The sequence below is a fragment of the Castor canadensis genome, chromosome 13, assembly GCF_047511655.1.
Source record: "Castor canadensis chromosome 13, mCasCan1.hap1v2, whole genome shotgun sequence".
In the NCBI taxonomy this organism is placed as follows: domain Eukaryota; kingdom Metazoa; phylum Chordata; class Mammalia; order Rodentia; family Castoridae; genus Castor; species Castor canadensis.
The window spans coordinates 89,989,881-89,997,643 of NC_133398.1; the positions used below are offsets into that span (position 1 = coordinate 89,989,881).

General features: G+C 39.4%; 1 protein-coding gene across 8 annotated transcripts in view; it reads left to right on the forward strand.

Moving 5' to 3' along the window:
- Positions 1 to 7,763, forward strand: part of C13H9orf153 (chromosome 13 C9orf153 homolog) — a 128,691-nt gene that overhangs the window by 69,087 nt on the left and 51,841 nt on the right. For 6 of the 8 annotated variants that reach the window (XR_012440494.1, XM_074052248.1, XM_074052242.1 and 3 more), the window contains 2 exons: positions 2,983 to 3,013; positions 4,132 to 5,016. The exons of the other annotated variants lie outside the window; for them this stretch is intronic. The gene's annotated coding sequence lies outside the window, so the exon portion shown is untranslated. The remainder of the gene's footprint in view (positions 1 to 2,982; positions 3,014 to 4,131; positions 5,017 to 7,763) is intronic. 8 annotated transcript variants of the gene reach the window in all.

Here is a 7,763-nt window from a genome sequence, read left to right on the forward strand (position 1 = left end):
TTCCCTTCCCCAGGTCCAGAGCAACAGTCCAGCTCTATGGGTTACACAGAACCAGAATAAAGTCACTCTATTTACTCTGCTTCCATTAACCCCAGCACTGTCCCTGAATCCCCCCTTGGTCACAGCTGGATCCCATACACCAGTTTTGGATTCCCATCTCCATGACCAGTTCCCATGAAATTCCAGCTGTGGGACCTTTGGCATCTTTGGAGTGATGTAAAGGCCCACCTAACTGCCCTGAAGCCTAACTCCCAACCTGGTGGGTGGATCCTCCATCAGGATAGTCAGGCTAGAGGACACTTTACTACTATTAATTATTATATTATTATAATGCTTTTGTTTATTAGTTTGAGTACTTCTTGTGCTCATTATTAAAAAGTAACTACAAAGGGTTTTTTGGTTTTGTTTTAGAGCAGAGGAGAATAAGAGATATATTTTTATATATGTTTCTGGTAGATTTTTAAAACATTTTTTCCTTCCCATTCAAATGATTTGAACCAACTGACCCCTGGCTGGCAGAAACCATGGGGTCTACCTGCTGAACAGTTGGCCTTTGTATGGTACTCCTATGGGGAATGTGGAAACCCAGGTAGGTGGGTTATGTAACTCACCATGGTGAGGTGGGCCCAGACCTCACACTTTCTGTCCCTCTCATGACTGTCAAGTCCTATCTGAAAAGGTAATCCCCCCAGGGCTGCTACTTCAAGTGAGCATGAATAGTTGTTTTCAAATGATTGCCCAGTTCATAAGAGCAGTTAGATTTTTGGAAATCTTCAAACTTCATTGATATAACCTGACAGGTATGTTCTGTAAAATAACCTGCATAAAGTAGTCCCCTTTATCCATGGTTTCACTTTCTGTGCTTCCAGTTACCTTCAGTAAACCAGCATCTGAAAATACAGTACAATACAATAAAATATTTAGAGAGGCACAAACACATAATTCTATTACAATACACTGCTATAACTGTTCCATATTATTAATTATTGTTAATCTCCTTTTATAAATTAAATTTTATCACAGGTGTGGAAGTATGGGGAAAACATAGTATATAGAAGATGTTGTACTACCTACAGTTTCAGGCATGCACTGGGGATCTTGGAACACATCCCCCAGGATAAGGGAGGGGTGACTCTACACTATGCTCAGCTGTTATGCACTAGCAATCTTATTGCTAGGAGCAAACAGTGTTTGCTTTTGGTTGGTAAGTGTTGAATTTGTTTTGAAGTGATGAATCTTAGCCATCTGAATAGTCACTGCAGATCCATGACAGATTCCCAGTCCTCGCAGTAGGGACAGTTCTTCCCTGGTGTCCCTAGCCCAGTCTGTCACAAGCAATGGCACTGTGATCACACCTTGGGAATGCTCAGAAAGTTCTGCCTTTCTGAGCCAGACTGTTCCATTAACTTTACTTTGAATGTTTTTAACAGGAGAAAATTTAGTGGGATCATTCTGCAAGTACATACAGTGTTTTAAATAGACCTAGGCATTTATTTCTGTGATTTGTTTATTTTATGGGTTTATTTTAAATATTTGAGGAAAACATTAAAATGACATCAGATCTCTCTACAATCAAAATTTGAACGACATGGGGATTGAGGTTGGTATGTACAATAAGGCCAGATTATTGAAAGGAAAAGAAACAGAAATCTTCCAAGATTTCCCATCCTTAGACTCAAAAGGGGAATGGTGTACATGAAAGATAAGCAGGCCAAGAGGCTCTAGGAGAAAACATGAGAGCAAGTGTTTGCTGGAAAGGTTTGTGATGGTTCTCAGTGGAATGCGTGGACTTAAACATAAGGAGAGCTCTGTTGGGTACACCCCCAAATCCACTAAACAGAAGAGAGATTGGAATGAGGCCCACTATGAAGCAGGCTGGTTGATTAGGGCAGCCCTTGGAAGATGGGTGAGGAGAGGAGGGCTGGATCACAACCCGTGAAAACCTGGGAGTGACTAACAGATGAAGGGATATGTTTAACAGATGCCACTAGTCAATGGAATTTTTTTCCCCACAGATCTTTGAAAGTTTAAGGATCACAGACATACCAGGTATAAACAAGACAAAAGAATGTTACTTTTAACCTTCTGAACCTAGGCAGATATTTCCAAAATGTTTTACATCGTTGCATTGGTCCAGATGCTCCCATTACCATGCATGTAAAGAGCGTAGTGTTGAAGAACATCATTTATGCAGTTAGGTGGCAGGAGGAGATGTCTGGCTATGTAATGTTGAGACACCTCTGCATCCTCTGTTGCCTCATCTGTGAAAGTGGATAAACATAATACCTGAATGTTAGGGATGTTGAGAAATCCATATAAAAGAACTTGGAACAGCGCCTGCATGTGTGAGTAGAGAAAAGGTTCATGGTGGTGGTTCTTGAACTGATAACATTATTCCTGCAGGTCTCACCAAGTCTGCATGATCAGCATTGTTCCTGCTGAAGATTTTACACATCTTAAATGTAGAATTTTACTATAAAACTTACTAACTTAAATTTACTACATAAAGCCTTATTCTAATATATATTCTACTTTATACCAAAAAAGGAAAATATTTATAGTTGGCTAATATTTGTCCTTTCTAATCAATTAAACTCTTCAAATAAGGTATGACCACTGTGAGGCTGTCAAAGTCAATCAAACTATCTTTGTTGTTAGAAATGTGGGAGGGGGTGGAGTGAGTTGTAAGGGGGGGGGTGGGGATGGGGGGGAGAAATGACCCAAGCCTTGTATGCACATATGAATAATAAAACAATAAAAAAAAGAAAAGAAATGTGAAATGCATCTCAATTGTCAGTAGAATTCATTTCCCCAGGCATCTTCCTCTCCCTAGTTCTAAGTATGTCTGCGAGCCATTTGTAGTTTCCTTAAAGAGCACGTGCTGATGTGGATGTTACACATTACACATCAGCTATGTTGACCTTGGGCTTCTCTGAGCATCAAATGTCTCATCAAACTGCTGATCACATTATCTGTTCACAGGGTACTGAGAAGATTAAAGTGCGTACCTATGGTAAGTACCAGTCGTGTTCTCCTTCTTCTCCTGATACTGGGCTCCCATCCTTTGCACTACGCTGCATAGAGTTCTTAACTCCCAAACAAGATTGTAGTGGACAGACTGTTCCAGGAATTGCTTTGCTGTTCATTGTTATACCCATCCCCATCTTACACACACCTAACACAATACCTTAGATATTCTGTAGGAATAAAGAACGATAAGTGGAAGAATGGTCAAGAACAGAAGTTTTAAGGGTCAGACACTTAAATTTGATATCCAGCCTAACCTTTCACTAATTATGTGGCCTCTGTCAAGTTCTCCAACATCTCTGTGCTTCATTTTCCTTACCAGTAAATTGGGGCTGAGACCTTATAGGACAATAGTTAAGTACAACTTCATGTTGCTAACACTCTGAACAGAGAATCTGACCCATCGGCATTAACAGAAAGTCTCCAGCCTAGCTGTAATTTATCTCTTCTAACTTACAGGGCAACAATCACATACTAATTTGATGCTGAAGGTAATAACTATGACTTACCCTTAACAGTTGGTCTAGTATGAGAATCTCAGAAAACTATTTCTGTTCCTTAATATTTGCACCCCTCCTTTTTTGATGAATTTACCTTAAAAAAAAAACTATCTTTGTCTTTTCATTTATCTGATAGTAGTCTCATGGTTTGAAATCTTAAAACCCAGAGATGCCAGAAGAGATTGGTAGATGTGTTTCACCTTCATGATCATGAACATTTATACAGCCTTAATCACTGAGCAGAATTTCAAGGCTTTGTTAAGGAAAATAAAGAACCAATGGTCTCTATGTAATAAACTTAAAATGGTGGAAATCATTTTATAAATAATATGAGGAAAACTCATTGTCAGTGAGTATAGGTCATTCTTTTTGATATTCTTCTTGATATTCCATTGTATGAGTCTCTCATTTAGTTTTATGGTTCCTATTGACTAATCTGTAATACTGGCAACAAAAATTAAAATGGATTTTAATGCTTTTTAAATTAAATCTCAAGGTATAAAAATTTCTCCTACACTGAGTTTTCATAATTAATAGAATATCTAATTGATCAAAACAAATGTTACACATTTTGATTAGAAATAACTTTTCTGTTTGTTCACAGAAAATGGCTTTCATATAATGAGACAGACTGGATATTTCTCCAAGCCTTACTGTATAGTTGGTCAACATCAGTTATTGCATGAATGAAAGTGTTCCTATCATTTCTATTCCAATCTTCCTTATTTTGTACTTGGTAAACATTGAGAAACCCAATAGCCTTTATAAGCAAATTAAAAATAATAGAAATACTTTCAGAGTTAGGAAATGAAGATGTATTATTAGTACAATGACCCTCTGTTATTTTAATTCATCATTATGTGATCAAAAATTACACAGTGACATATGATCAAAAATTATTTGAAAAGATTATTCAGGCACCAGTGTAATTTCACAAAAATTGAAAACTGGGATTTTTATCAGAGATATACACATTACCACAGATCTCAGTATTTTGTTTGCCCCCTCCCCCCCCCCCATCATAAGACGTTTTCAACACACAGAGGGTGGGTGGTGAGGCAAGCGCACCTCTGGAGTCAGAAAAGTCATAGATCACTGCCGGACCCCCTGCTGCGTTCCCCAGGTGGTGGCGCTAACAGTAGTGATGACGACCTCTCTCCTGCGCCCTGTGCCCATCAGCATCACATCCCACCTGCTAGACCAACCGCATGCCCCGCCCAGCAGCGAAGTCCCGCCCCGGACCGGCCCGTCACTCACTCGGTCCGCCCAATAGCGGCAGAGGGGTGGGCGGCGCGGGGCGGGGCCTGGGACGGCACACAAGCTAGCGGTGTCAGTTTGTCCAACGGTCTCCGCGGAGATGCTGAGGTACCGGTGCTCTGGCCCCAGACCCCAGGACGCCAGGATGGTGAAGGTGTCCGCTTCGTTTGTCCGGGCCGCTGTCCCGCCTGTGACCAGAAGAAGCTGCGGCCACCCGGCCGCCCTCACTCTGGTGAGTGCATGCGCTGGCGTCCGTCGGGGACAATGGCCAGGTCCGCCTCTTGTAGGGGCCGAGCGGCTGGGAACCGAGCCACAGGCAGCCGCACGTCCCAGATTTTTGTCTCATTTCAATCTCAGTAAAAATTACCCTGAATTTAGCAGAATCCTTCTGCTGATAGTGATTGATCCAGCAAAAGTCCGAGGGTGCAAGGGACAATTTTTTGCCTCTTCTTTTTCCGTCACCATTTGGCAGGTTACCTGTTCCTTCAGAATTTCTGGATCGTTCTATTCCTCCATTACTAGTCCTTCAGCAGATATTACTAAGACCTACTGTGTTTCTGGACAAGAAATCAGTTCCCAGTTCCCACCCGCTGTGCAAACAGCTGTAGACAAGGCCTACATCTTTGTGCGATGCTATGCTGTCTGCACCTAAACCAAGATTATGCATCCGATTACAGTTCCAACAACCTGTTAAATAATGTATACATTGCCTTGTGAGACATAATCATATTATATCACCTTATGCAATTGCAAATTATGTTATGATAAAGTTCGAATGACAACAACTTTCCTGAATGATAATGTTCCTACAACAACAGTTTCCAGGCACGTGGATTGTTGTTGTTTTGTTAACCTATTGAAATCTTTATTTGACAGTAAGTAGATTAATTTCTGCAGCACTCACATGGGAAATATGCCTGTGAAATTTTATAAATGAAGATAAGCTATCTTCTATTTGATTACTACCTTTCCCCGTGGTTGAATACTTCATTGGCTTACCCATTAGTAACACTCCACCAGTACAATATGTTGGATTTTTCAAAATACAGGGATGTTTCAATATACAGGGATTTCATCCCTGTATAGCTACCTTAAACAAACAAAAATGTCCTTTTTTTTTTCAAAAACAGAGGCTAGGAAGGCAAAACAGGATCTGTCTGGGGTGTTGGTGGGGTGGGGGAGGATATAAGGAAAGGGTGTAGGAGGTAAATGTGGTGGAAATGTTATGTACTCATGTATGAAATGGAAAAATGAGACCTGCTGAAAGTATTCCAGGAATGGGGGGGGGGAGGATAAAGGAGAATGATGGAGGGGGTGAATTCAACTATGATAAAAGAACTTCTGTAAATGTCACTGTGTAGCCCCAAGTACAACAACAATAATAATAAATAACTCAAAACTGGAAATGGAAAAAATTAAAAATTTAAAAATCATGTGCATGTGAAAAAAATGATAGGCTAACAAAAACTGTAATACAAGAAAACCCCCAACATATTGACAGTATAACACAAGCTACACTTGATCCTACACTAAAGTTTGAAATTTAAATTGTGTAGTTCTTTCTGAAACTTCACATCCATGAGGTAGGAAATAATTTGCCAGTGATACAAACTGTGCTATTAATTCTTTTATCACACAAAAAGTTTATAAGATGCATTTTGTATAAGTTATTTACACTGAGAATACTGGTTCTTTTAATAATATGTATATTACCTTGTGAGAGATAATCATATCACCTTATTGCAGTTGCAAATTATGTTATGATAAAGTTTGAACGACAACTTTATCGAATGATAAAGTTCCTACAACAACAGCTTCCAGGCACAGGGATTGTTGGTTTCAGTAAACATTTAGAAGAGTAAACCAGTAATTTAAAAAATTAGTTTTAATAATTTTTGAAAAAACCTATTTCCTTTCACTAAAAAAAGTTTTCATAGGTATTTCTGTGACCATTGAGGTTGATATTCTGTGATCCCCTTACCCCCTCAAAAAAAGCCTTAATTCTGCTCTTCAGCATTTCTTTCTTTTGCGCCATGTTGTTGTCTGTTGTGTTGTGTTGCTCAGTTCTTCTTCTGATACAACTGTGAAAAAGGCTTTTAGAGACTTTCTACAAGTAGTGATCTTTTTCATCTTTGAATTTACAGTGACACACACATGCAATTTATATGAACACATGCATACCATATATTAATAACCTAAAAAGTTTCACTAAACAACATAATTTTATTAAGTGCAGTCATTGTTTTCTATTTTATGTTTATTTTAAATTATGGTCTCGACCTTCTAAATTGATTTCATGACCCTTCTAAATTGGGTCCACGCTGTGTTTAAACATCATCTGGCCAAGCCCCACCCAGATAAGAGGGGAGAACAAACTCTGGGGCCATCTCTTGCATCTGATCCCCCAGCACCAGCTTGAGTTCTGGCTAGTTTACTAGTAAGTAAACTAGGACCATTAGTACTGCCAGCTAAAGGAGCTAATAAAAGAGAAAATAGGAAGTACATCATCTCTTCATTCTGATAAACTCTCTGATAATTACCTTTGTAATTATAGTTGCCACAATGAGCTCTTTGTGCCTTCCCTGGACTTAAATGTTTAATCCTCACATGAATCCTGAGAAAAAAAAGACAGTTACCCCATTCACCAGTAAGACTAGAAGTTAGAAAAGCTGTTTAACATGACTCCCTGTAGGACATACCCAGGATTTGGAGCTGTGATTCCCAAAATAGATCGTTGCCAGCAACCTCCTCAAGAAGGTGGAATTGACAATGCTGGCCTGAATGCACAGGCCATGTTGTGATATTTTTCTCATGTTGTGTACCACTAGACTAGGTTAAACCTTATTCTTCCTGAAAAATAATTCCTTTTCTTGCTTCTGTCTCTGACTAGCATAGTTCTGTTTTCCTCTGTTGTGAGTAGTTTAATCTACACTGAAAATCAGTGAGCATTTAGTGGAGTAGCAAATCCTGCATTTTTTT